At 38.9% G+C, this 12,773-nt stretch overlaps 1 protein-coding gene across 3 annotated transcripts in view; it reads right to left on the bottom strand.

Moving 5' to 3' along the window:
* CNTLN (centlein) overlaps window positions 1-12,773 on the bottom strand; it is a 357,273-nt gene that overhangs the window by 300,381 nt on the left and 44,119 nt on the right. The gene's annotated exons all lie outside the window — the stretch shown is intronic.

The following is a 12,773-nucleotide window of genomic DNA, read 5'->3' as shown; positions in this document are numbered from 1 at the left end:
GCGGGCGACAGTCCATAAGGTTGCAAAAGAGCTGGGCATGACTTAGTGACTAAACAACAACAACTAAAAACTTACCAAAAATCAAAGCTAAAAGGCAGCAAAGTAAAATTCAAAGATATGTTTGTAAATCCATATCTCAGTCTCTTCCACTTGATGACTAGCCCTTTCTGAAAATTCAGTTAGAACATCAGAAGTCAGAAATTATGCCACTGGTTCAAAGTAAAAGCAGTATGCAAAGAACCAAACAATCCACACATCAAAGACTCAACTAAAAGTAAAAGCATCCTGATTCATCAAATTTAGGTCTGCATATAAAATATTAAGTAAACAATCTAGTTAGAGTGGAGAATATAGAAATCAAATATATTGTAGAAAGGATAGTAATATTTCTATTAAATATGCATAAAAAGAAACTATCAGAACTATCCATATGTGGATAATCAAATGATGCTTTATAATATTTTACACATTAAGTATCTAAATTGTATAAGGTAATCTTTGTTTAATGTGTCTTGTAAGTGGTAATAAAACCAAAATAAATCCACATGATGGGCACATATAAACTACAAATAAGGAAAAGAACCAATAATACCTATAATTCTGCAAAAGGAAAGGGAGCACCCACTACTAAAGTATACTTGGTAAAATAGCCTGACTAGGATTTCTAATCCAAAATCAAACATGAGATAGATATTTAATAAACATTTTTGAACAACAGATTGGAAACCTCAGCGTTAACAGATGTCTTAGTTAAGGAAGCCAAAATTAATTCGAATATATGTTCTCACTACTTCCTAATGCCTACCACCATGTATCCTATTAGGTTTGCTACAAGAGCTCTCTTGGGAGCTTCTCTGGTGACTCAGCAGTATAGAATCCGCCTGCGATACAGAAAGACGCAGGAGACACGGGTCGATCCCTGGGTGGGGAAGATCCTCTGGAGGAGGGCATGGCAACCCACTCCAATATTCTTGCCTGGAGAATCCCATGGACAGAAGAGCCTGTCCAGCCTCTGACTCCAGGATCGCAGAGAGTCAGACACGGCTGAAGCAACATGGCACGAACACAAGCATCAGTGAACCAAAGACAAAGACCTTGCTCAAAGAGATTAGAGTTACTCAGTGGGCACATATGCATGACAAAATATAGAGTATCTACAGAAAAATTATAAACAGGGTTCAACAAGATGAGACAGATTACCCTCAGGAAACACAAAGTTTCACTTATTCTGAGAATTAAAAATACTTCAAAAAGCAAAGCGACGAGAGAAATCCTCTCCTAGCAAGGTGAAATCTCCATGGCATAGGAAAGCTCTTTCTATGCGTTTTGTCGCTTCCTCTACCTCACTGGCTGAAGCCACTTAACTGTTCTGAAGAACCTTTAGATTGAAAAAGAATTATGGATACCTTCTTCTACCATTTCAAATATTCACCAAAGAGATCCTCTTAGAGCCTATCATGTTCTGAATAAAGATATGCTTCTTTAGCAAAGGCAGTTGTAAGTACAGTTATTAATATGTACTGCTATTTTTGGTTTAATAGGTTAATCTTGCTATACCAATTATGATGGTGGGCATTCTGCTAAAACGGTAGTTACTTCATTATTTCCTAATGAAGCCAATTTATAACCCCAATGGCAAATGGGTACATGGTCACAGAAGTAAGGCTGTACTTCTTCCTCAATACAATTCACAATTCCAAAGCTACTTCCTCCTGCTGCTGCTACTGCTAAGTCACTTCAGTGTCCGACTCTGTGCAACCCCATAGATGGCAGCCCACCAGGCTCCCCCATCCCTGGGGTTCTCCAGGCAAGAACACTGGAGTGGGTTGCCATTTCCTTCTCTAATGCATGAAAGTGAAAAGCAAAAGGGAAGTCACTCAGTCGTGTCTGACTCTTTGTGACCCCATGGACCGCAGCCTACTAGGCTCCTCCATCTATGGGATTTTCCAGGCAAGAGTACTGGAGTGGGTTGCCATTGCCTTCTCCAATCTCCATGAGTTTCAGTTCAGTTCAGTTCAGTTCAGTTCAGTCCCTCAATCTGCAGCACGCCAGGCCTCCCTGTCCATCACCAACTCCCGGAGTTCACTCAAACTAGAGTACTGGAGTGGGGTGCCATCACCTTCTCCGAAGCTACTTCCTACTTCACAACTATCCATATGCACAACTGGAAGATTATCTCATTTTATCTTTTTATAATACTTTTTACCTCCATTAATTTGCTCACTCTTGAACCATATCTTCAAATATAAAGTGAAATGTTGACATCTTTATCATAAGTACTGCATTTAACTGCTTTTTAACTACTAAATTTTTAAAAATTTATTGAATACTACAAAGATAACAGTATATGTTATAATAAATATTCATGTTTGTATGGGCTTTCCTAGTGGCTCAGATGGTAAAGCGTCTGTCTACAACGCAGGAGACCTGGGTTCGATCCCTGGGTTGGGAAGATCCCCTGGAGAAGGAAATGGCAGCCCACTCCAGTATTCTTGCCTGGAAAATCCCATGGACCACGGAGCCTGGTAGGTTACCGTCCAGGGGGTCACAAAGAGTCAGACAAGACTGAGAGACTTCACTTCACTTCATTTCATGTTTATATAAGTTAAAATTCAAATTCTAAAATAGCAAGAATTTTATTAACACATATATATATATACTTGATAATTTTTCAAGTAATAATGTTCATTTAAAATTCCAAGAGTCATTTTGTTGGTAAAATTATCACTTTCAAGATATTTCAAAAAATCCATTTTTCAAATTAGTATCTATAGAAACTCATTTTAATCCAAAGTGTGAGATGATAATTTGGGATCATTTGTTGTCTTTCATATGCTATCATAAATCAGATTATTTCATGACCTCAATGTGAAACTCAGAAAGTTCACTATTTTTCCATTTCAACCAGAAGTTATTTACTTTAAACCTTACTGATTCTTAAGCACAGATTTAGATACCAGCTTTCACATGTTAGGTGCATTTCTTCTCTGGTGAAAATAAACATATCTGAATATTAAAGGAAAATATAAATAATATTATCTTTGCTATGCAAATTAGAAATGCCTTTGGGATAAAACAAGGCCTCCAGGTATTTTAAAATAAGCAGATGCAGAAGTGTATTTCATGTTCATTTTACTTCTTAACTACTTTAAATGCTATTGATCTCAGCATTGTTTATATATAATTATATCTAGCTCATTTTCCTTTGAAACATTTATTTTTGATGATAACATGAAAATTTACTGAAAAGAATAAGAAAGCCTTTATCAATGCTACTGAGTGGCCAAATATTTATGTCATGGTCTCATGTGAACATTTTAAAGTTACCATAATTGTTTATATTTTCTAATGCTTGAGATTTTATTTGAACATTTACCTGTCTTTTCTTAATTTTTTAAAAAGAAGCAACATTTGTTTAAAAAGTAATTTTTATTGCTATAAGTTTTCAAAAGTTTAATATATAGTAAAGTACATTCAGAAAATTAAGATCATGGCATCGGTCCCATCACTTCATGGCAAATAGATGTGGAAACAGTGGCTGACTTTATTTTCCTGGGCTCCAAAATCACTGTGGATGGTGACTGCAGCCATGAAATTAAAAGACACTTACTCCTTGGAAGGAAAGTTATGATCAACCTAGACAGCATATTAAAAAGCAGAGACATTAATTGCCAACAAAGGTCCGTCTAGTCAAGGCTATGGTTTTTCCAGTAGTCATGTATGGATGTGAGTTGGACTATAAAGAAACCTGAGTGCCGAAAAACTGATGCTTTTGAACTGTGGCATTGGGGAAGACTCTTGAGAGTCCCTTGGACTGCAAGGAGATCCAGCCAGTCCATCCTAAAGGAGATCAGTCCTGGGTGTTCATAGGCGGAACTGATGTTGAAGCTGAAACTCCAATACTTTGGCAACCTGATGCAGAGAGCTGACTCATTAGAAAAGACCCTGATGCTGGGAAAGATTGAGGACAGGAGGAGAAGGGGACAATGGAGGATGTGATGGTTGGATGGCATCACCGACACAATGGACATGGGTCTGGGTAGATTCCGGGGGCTGGTGATGGACAGGGAGGCCTGGCATGCTGCGATTCATGGGGGAATCACAAACAGTCGGATACGACTGAGCAACTGAACTGAACTGAAAGTACTACAATCCTACTCAATGAATTTTTGTCATCACCTCTATTGATCCAATTTATATTCTCCTAAGTTACCTTATAAAACTATAAATTTATTAAAAGAATGAAGATTTCTCAGTGATATTTCCAAACGACAGACTGGTTATACCTGCCATTCATAGGAAAAACACAGCTTAGATTTACAGATGTTTTTAAAACTTTTTGATTTGTTTACTAATTATAAATTTATTATATAACTCCCCTAAACAAACAAACAAAAAATCTAAATGATAATTCCCAGTGGCAGTACTTGAAAACCTACTCTTCTTTTTTTTAATTTATTTATTTTAATTGGAGGCTGATTACTTTACAATATTGTAGTGGTTTTTGCTGTACATTGATTGACATGAATCAGCCATGGGTGTACATGTGTTCCCCATCCTGAACCCCTCTCCCACCTTCCTCCCCATCCCATCCCTCAGGGTCATCCCAGTGCACCAGCCCTGAGCGCCCTGTCTCATGCATCAAACCTGGACTGCTGATCTATTTCACATATGGTAATATACATGTTTCTATGCTCTTCTCTCAAATCATCCCACCCTCGCCTTCTCCCACAGAGTCCCAAAGTCTGTTCTTTATATCCGTGTTGCTTTTGCTATCTCGCATATAGGGTTATCATTACCATCTTTCTAAATTCCATATATATGCCTTAATATACTGTATCGGTGTTTTTGTTTCTGACTCACTTCACTCCGTATAACAGGTTCCAGTTTCATCCACCTCATTAGAATTAATTCTAATGCATTCTTTTTAATAGCTGAGTAATATTCCATTGTGTATATGTACCACAGCTTTCTTATTTGACAGCCTACTCTTAACTGCTAGAACTCTAGGATACAACAGCCTGCACACAGATGAAGACAAGATAGTCTGAAGACAAAGACCCCCAAGTAATAGTTAATGACCTATTTCACTTGACTTTATGAGTAACTACATCAACTTTATAGATGTTGAATGTATTCCAGTTGGGACCCTCCCATTTTAATTCTGGAGAAGGAAATGGCAACCCACTCCAGTGTTCTTGCCTGGAGAATCCCAGGGACGGGGGAGCCTGGTGGGCTCCCTCTATGGGGTCGCACAGAGTCAGACACGACTGAAGCAACTTAGCAGCAGCAGCAGCAGCAGCAACATTTTAATTCACTTAATTATGTTCAACTGAATAAACACGCTAGAGCAGATATCACAAACAGGCTCTCTCACCTGTGCAAACGCATAGCAGAGGGCTGACCAGAATGCTATTTTAATTCAGAACTCAATAGGAAAGAGAGTTGTGAACACTCAGTAAAGACTAAAATGAAATGGAAGGTGAAGGAGGAGGATACAACACTCTCCCGCAGGGTAAAATCATCACTTATTAAACTGTTTAAGCCCCACTTTGAACACTGGGTTCCAACAACATCAGTACTGCTGCTTCTGCTGCTAAGTCGCATCAGTCGTGTCCAACTCTGTGCGACCCCAGGGACAGCAGCCCACCATGCTCCTCTGTCCCTGCAATACTCCAGGCAAGAATACTGGAGTGGGTTGCCATTTCCTTCTCCAGCACTATTAACTCCCAAATATAGTGTCAAAATATAAGATTTAAAAAACATAATCATCTTCCACTCCTAGAAAAAATAACTACAATGTACTTTTTCCTTCTGTCTCCCTCAAAACACAACCAAAACTCATGGTTGTTATATATAAAATAAACAGGAAAACTCCAATGGTATGGGGGGCAAAAGACAGACTATCTACGAATCTTGAAAGAAAGGTTGTTAAGAAACAACACAGTGATAAGAAAATTATGACTTTCTTTTTGTCTCATATTTCCCAGACCTGGAGCAAAAAATGTCAATGACCTAATGCAGTATAAATGGTGCAATGAGCGCAGTAAGAAAACTTGAGTCGCTCAGTTGTGTCTGACTCTTTGAGACCCCTTGGACTATAGCCTACCAGGCTCCTCTGTCCATGGGATTTTCCAGGCAAGAGTACCAGAGTGGGTTGCCATTTTCTTCTCCAGGGGATCTTCCCGATCCAGGGATCAAACCTGGGTCTCCCGCATTGTAAACAGATGCTTTACCATCTGGGCCACCAGGGAAGTCAGTAAGAAAAAGTCCTAGCAAAAACAGAACAGGAAGGGGATAGCCTAATAAAAAAGAAAACATTTATACAATAACCACTCTACCCCAGTCTATCATTCTCCACAAAAAAAAAAAAAACAAACAAAAAAAAAAAACCTTGTTTCAACTACCACCCACACCAGCAAAGGCCAACTGGGGAACCTAGACTCCAATCCTTGCAAAAATGTAGTAAGACTCCCCACATCCCTTTCCCTACTGGGGCAGTAGAGAGTCAGAGTGCTGGACCTTCACCACTGCCCAACAAAGGCTCCTGTCCCACCATGTCTGAGTGGAAGCCACACGAGGAACCCTAAAGAGGCACTACTGCTCCTCCCAAACAGAATATGTCAGTGGAGTCATAGGAGAGAGCGGTAAAACCCAAGCCAATCCAGCAGTAATGAGAAGCCCTCCCCACTCCTCAAGCGTCAACATGAATCAAGACAGGAACCTGAACTTCTAACCTCTCCTGGCAGTAGAAAAGAAACACCACTTCTTCCCCTGGTGGAGTGATTTCAGAGAAAGCAAACTTAACAAAAGGTTTACAAGACACATAGCCCATCATATCTGAATGACTAGCTGTAATTAAATCACTCATCATACCAAGAACCAAGAATATATAAAACTGAATAAAAAGCAATCAATAAAAGTTAAAAGCAAAATGACAGAAATGTTAGAATTATTCAACAATTTTAAAGCAGACATAATAAAAATGGCTTAACAAGCAATTATAAAGACAGAAGAAAGAAACTAGAAGCCTCAGCAAAGTTGTAAGTCTCAGCAAAGAGAAAGAAGATACAAAGAAGAACCAAATGAAAATTTCAGAAGTGGTAAGTATAAAAATCAAAATAAACAACTCAGTGGATGATGGACTCAATAACTTTCTGTAGAGAACAGAGTAAGAATCAGCGAACCACAGAGAGTACAATACAAACAAAAACTACTAGTTCTCACTTCTGCTGAAGACATTAACTTTATTTTTCCTCTATAAAAATTTCTAGAAATCCTCCGATAAACCACAACTATAAATCTTGAAAAAATCTTTAAGTTTCCCCACATATTTTCAAAGACTATTCCCCAAACTTTATGACACAAAAAGGAGAACATGAGCAAAAACCAATTTCATTACAATTCCAAAGAAAGGCAATGCCAAAGAATGTTCAAACTATCTCATTTGCACATGCAAATGTGCAACTGCACTCATTTCACATGCTAGTAAGGTTATGCTCAAAATCCTTGAAGCTAGGCTGCAGCAGTACATGAACTAAGAACTTCCAGATATACAAGATGGGTTTAGAAAAGGCAAAGGAACCAGAGATCAAATTACCAACATTCATTAGATCATAGAAAAAGCAAGGGAATTCCAGAAAAACATCTACTTCTGCTTCACTGACTATCCAAAAGCCTTTGACTGTGTGGATCACAACAAACTGCAGAAAATACTTAAAGAGATGGGAATACCAGACCACCTTACCTGTATCCTAAGAAACCTATATGCAGGTCAAGAAACAACAGTTAGAAATGGACATGAAACAAAGGACTGGTTCAAAATTGAGAAAGGAGTATGACAAAGCTGTACACTGTCACTCTGCTTATTTAAATTATATGCAGCATGCTGCTGCTACTGTTAAGTCACTTCAGTCGTGTTCAACTCTGTGCGACCCCATAGACGACAGCCCACCACGCTCCGCCATCCCTGGGATTCTCCAGGCAAGAACACTGGAGTGGGTTGCCATTTCCTTCTCCAATGCATGAAAGTGAAAAGTGAAAGTGAGGTCGCTCGGTCGTGTCCGACTCTTCGCGACCCCTTGGACTAGAGCCTACCAGGCTCCTCCATCCATGGGATTTTCCAGGCAAGAGTACTGGAGTCGGATGCCATCGCCTTCTCCAGATATGCAGCATAGATCATACGAAATGCTGGGCTGGATGAAGTTCAGGCTGGAATCCAGATTGCCAGGAGAAATATCAACAACCCCAAATCTGCCGATGATACCACTCTAATGGCAGAAAGTGAAGAGGAACTAAAGAGCCTCTTGATGAGGGTGGAAGAAGACAGTGAAAAAGCAGGCTCGAAAGTCAATATTCAGAAAACTAAGATCATGGCATTTGGTCCCATCACTTCAAGGGGAAAATGTAGAAGCAATGACAGATTTTCTTTTTTTAGGTTCCAAAATCACTGTCGGCAGTGACTGCAGCCATGAAATTCGAAGACACTTGCTCCTTGGAAGGAAAGCCATGACAAACCTAGACAGCGTATTCAAAAGCAAAGAAGACATCACTTTGCTGACAAAGGTCCATATAGTCAAAGCTATGGTTTTTCCAACAGCCATATAGGGGTGTTAACCATAAAGTAGGCTGAATGCCAAAGAATTGATGCTTTCAGATTGTGGTGCTGCAGGAGACTCTTGAAAGTCCCTTGGACATCAAGGAGATTAAACCAGTCAATCTTCAAGGAAATCAACCCTGAATATTCACTGGAAAGATGGATGCTAAAGCTGAAGCTCCAATACTTTGGCCACCTGATGCAATGAGACAACTCACTGGAAAAAACCCTGATGCTGGGAAAGACTGAAAGCAAAAGGCAAAGAGGGCAGCAGAGGATAAGATGGTTGGATAGTATCACTGACTCAATGGACATGAATCTAAGCAAACTCCAGGAGATAGGGAATGACAGGGAAGCCTGGCATTCTGCAGTCCATGGCGTCATAAACAACAACAACGATGTTGGAGGCTTTAATGTAAAACTTGTTACATCAAATATCTTATTAAGGACTGTATGTACATTTATAAATAGAATTATAAATAAACTAAAAGTTCTAGAGTTTTATGTATGACATACTATGTATTTTATTACATTCAGACTTTTCTAAATAAAATTCTTCACTCTTAAGTTTTAAAAGTTTAGTCAATTTTAAATAATATTCAGAAAATAAAAAGAACAGTGCATGTACTACAGTATATAAAACAGATAACCAACCAGGACCTACCATATAGCACAGGGAACTATACTCATTATTTTGTAATAACCTACAAGGAAAAAAGAATCTGAAAAAGAACATATATATATAATGGAATCACTGTGCTGTATGCCTGAAACTAACATGACATTATAAGTCAACTATTTTTAATAAGATAAAATAAAAAGAACAGTGATTTAAAAACCTTAGTCAGTCATATCTGTTATAATTATGAAAAGCATTTAGTTTAAAGGCATTAAACATATCAAGTATTTGCAATTATTTTATTTAAGTACTTCATAACACTCTAGCTAACACCCATGATATATTTCATTCATTTGGGATTCTTAAAACACCCATGGATTTTTTGACCTATTGGCATAGCGAATGATAGCAAAGAAAACTATCCTTAGTTATCTCCAACTAGAAACCAAAAAAGAGAAGAAATCAAAAAAGGGTAGTTTGATATGCATTTTACAAAATGTTAAAACAACAACTATTGCTTCAAAATTTTCAAAAGAAAAAGAATCAAGTTTTAAAATAAGGCAACCCCAAGATCTCAATGGCTTAGCACGTACCTAAACCCCGTTACTTCTCCTTCACATTATTCTGGCAAAAGTTAGAAAAGGATTCAAGAGGAAGAATGCTCTGATCTACTGAGTCACTGAGAGACTTAGGCTTCCTGAGTATATTTTTGGGGTGTGCTGAGTCCTGAAAATCCTCTCCATTCAGCTGGCAGATGAGATCAGAGAGCTTGTAGAAAGAAGAGCGCCTCAAAGTGACTATATTGTGCCAGGCCTAAAGGTGGTACAGGCATACCTCAGAGATATTACAGGTTTGTATCCAACAGTGCAATAAAGCAAACATCACAATAAAGTAAGCCCCGTGGCTTTCTTTTCTTTTTTTGGTTCCCCTGTACATATAAAAGTTATGTTTTAACTATATTGTAGTCTATTCATTGTAAAATATTATGTCCAAATGTACATAATTTAACAACATTTATTGCTAAAAATACTAACCTAACCATCACCTGAGCTTTCAATGTGTCGCTGCAATCTTCTTCCTGGTGGTGGGTCTTGCCTCAATATTGATGTCTGCTAACTAATCAAGGTGGTGGTTGCTGAAGGTTGGGTGGTTGTATCAATTCCTTAAAATAAGATGACAATGAAGCTTGCTCAATGGATCAACTCTTCCTTTCATGAAAGATTTCTCTGAAGCATACAATGCTGTTTGACAGCATTTTACCCATAATAGAACTTCTTTCAAAGCTGGAGCCAATTCTCTCAAACCCTGCTGCTGCTGCTTTATCAACTAAGTTTATACAATTCTTTCCATAAGTTTTTCAATTGAACCAGATTCATCAGAGGAATCACAATGGCAGCTATAGCCTTACAAAATGTACTTCTTCAAATGTAAGACTTGAGGATCAAAATTTCTTCTTAATCTATGATTTTCAGAATGAATGTTGTGTATCACGCATGAAAATAACATTAATCACACTGCACAACTCTATCAGAACTCTTGGGTAACGGGGTCAATGTCACTAAGCAGAAATATTTTAAATCTTTTTTTCTAAACATTTGGTCTCAACAGTAGGCTTAAAACATTTAGTAAACCATGTTGTAGGCAGATGTGCTATCATCCAGACTTTAGATCTAGCATAACTCAGTAGAATCCATAATTCTTACGGATTTTGAAATGGTAAATGAGCACTTTTTGCCTTTTATACAGTTCTCAAGGCATGAGGTTCTCACACCAAGTATACTGGGGTGGTTTGCTATTCCCTCCTCCAGCGGACCATGTTTTGTCAGAACTCTCTAATATGACCCATCCATCTTGGGTGGCCCTGTACTGCATGGTTCACAGCTTCACTGAGTTAAACAAGCCTCTGCCACGACAATGCAGTTATCCTTGGCTGGACAGCATCACCAATGCAATCACACGAACTTGGGCAAACTCCAGGAGATGGTGACGGAGAGGGAGGCCTGGCATGCAACAATTCATGCTGTCGCAGAGTTGGACATGACTGGGTGACTGAACAATAAAGGTGCACTGGCTTCAAATTAAAGCCACCAGCTACATTAGCCCCTAACAAGAGTCAGCCTGTCCTTTGAAGCTTTGAATCAGGCTGTTGATTTCCCTTCTTGAGCTATCAAAATCCTAGATGGCATCTTCTTCCAATAGAAAGCTGTTTCATCCACACTGAAAATCCCTTGCTTAGCTAGATCTTCCATAACTTGCTGCAGCTTCTACATCAGCACTTGCTGTTTCACCTTACTCTTGCATGTGCTGGAAGTGGCTTCCTCCTTTAAACTCGATGAACCAGCTGCTACTAGCTTCAAACTTTTCTCCTGTAGTTTCATTACCTCTCTCAACCTTCACAGAATTGAAGTGAGTTAGGGCCTTGATCTGCATTAGAATTTGGTCTAAGAGAATGTTGTGGCTGGTTGTGATGTTCTATACAGACCACTAAAACTTTCTCTATCTCAGCAATAAGGCTGCTTTGCTTTGTCATTCATACATTCACTGGAGTAGCATTTTAACTGACTTCAAGAATTCTGCTTTGACAAGTTGGCTAACTAGCACAAGAGGCCTAGCTTTAGAACTATTTCAATTTTCAACATGTCTTCCTCACTGAGCTTATCATTTCTAGTTTTTGATTTAAAGTGAGAGAACTGGAACTCTTCCTTTCATTTAAACAGAAGCCACTGTAAGGTTTTTAATGGGCCTAATTCCAAAACTGTTGTGTCTCAAGGAATACAGAGGCCCAAGGGGAAGAAAGGCAGGGAACTGCCAGTCAAAGGGATAGTCAGAACACATACGTGTGCGTGCGCACAAAGTCACTTCAGTCTTGTCCGACTCTGTGTGACCCTATGGACTGCAGCCCGCCAGGCTCCTCTATCCATGAGATTCTCCAGGCAAGAGTACTGCAGTGGGTTGCCAGCTCCTCATCCAGGGGATCTTCCCGACCCAGGGACCGAACCCGAGTCTGTTACAACTCCTGTATTGGCAGGTGGGTTCTTTATCACAAGTGCACCTGGGAAGTCCAGTAAGAACACATATATCATTTATCAATTACATTCACCATCTTATGCACAGTTTTTGGTACCCCAAAACAATTGTAATAGTAACACTGAAGATCACTGATCACACATCACCATAACAAATATGAGCAAATGCTATAGTCAAAATGCTGCCAATAGACTTGCTGGACACAGAGTTGCCACAAACCTTCAACTGGTAAAAAATGAAGTATCTGTAAGTGCAATAAAACAAGATATGCCAGTATATACCCCCACACACACAGCCAACTCACCAGAACTCAGTCAAAATATCATACCTAAAGGCAAGGGAAATTGAGAAATACAGTCTTCCTGGATGCCCCAAAAAAGAGTACAGATGCTGGTTCGCACCAGCAGTCTCTGCCACAACAGTATCAGAACTTTATTAGAAGTCTGAAGAAATGAAATAATTATATATGAACTATTTTAAATACAGTTTGATATTCCTTATATTGCAGACACAAGCATGGTTTGGCCACAA

The sequence above is a fragment of the Ovis aries genome, chromosome 2 (genome assembly GCF_016772045.2).
Source record: "Ovis aries strain OAR_USU_Benz2616 breed Rambouillet chromosome 2, ARS-UI_Ramb_v3.0, whole genome shotgun sequence".
In the NCBI taxonomy this organism is placed as follows: domain Eukaryota; kingdom Metazoa; phylum Chordata; class Mammalia; order Artiodactyla; family Bovidae; genus Ovis; species Ovis aries.
Note: the sequence above shows the minus strand (reverse complement) of the source record. Positions and strands in the feature narration are given on the sequence as shown.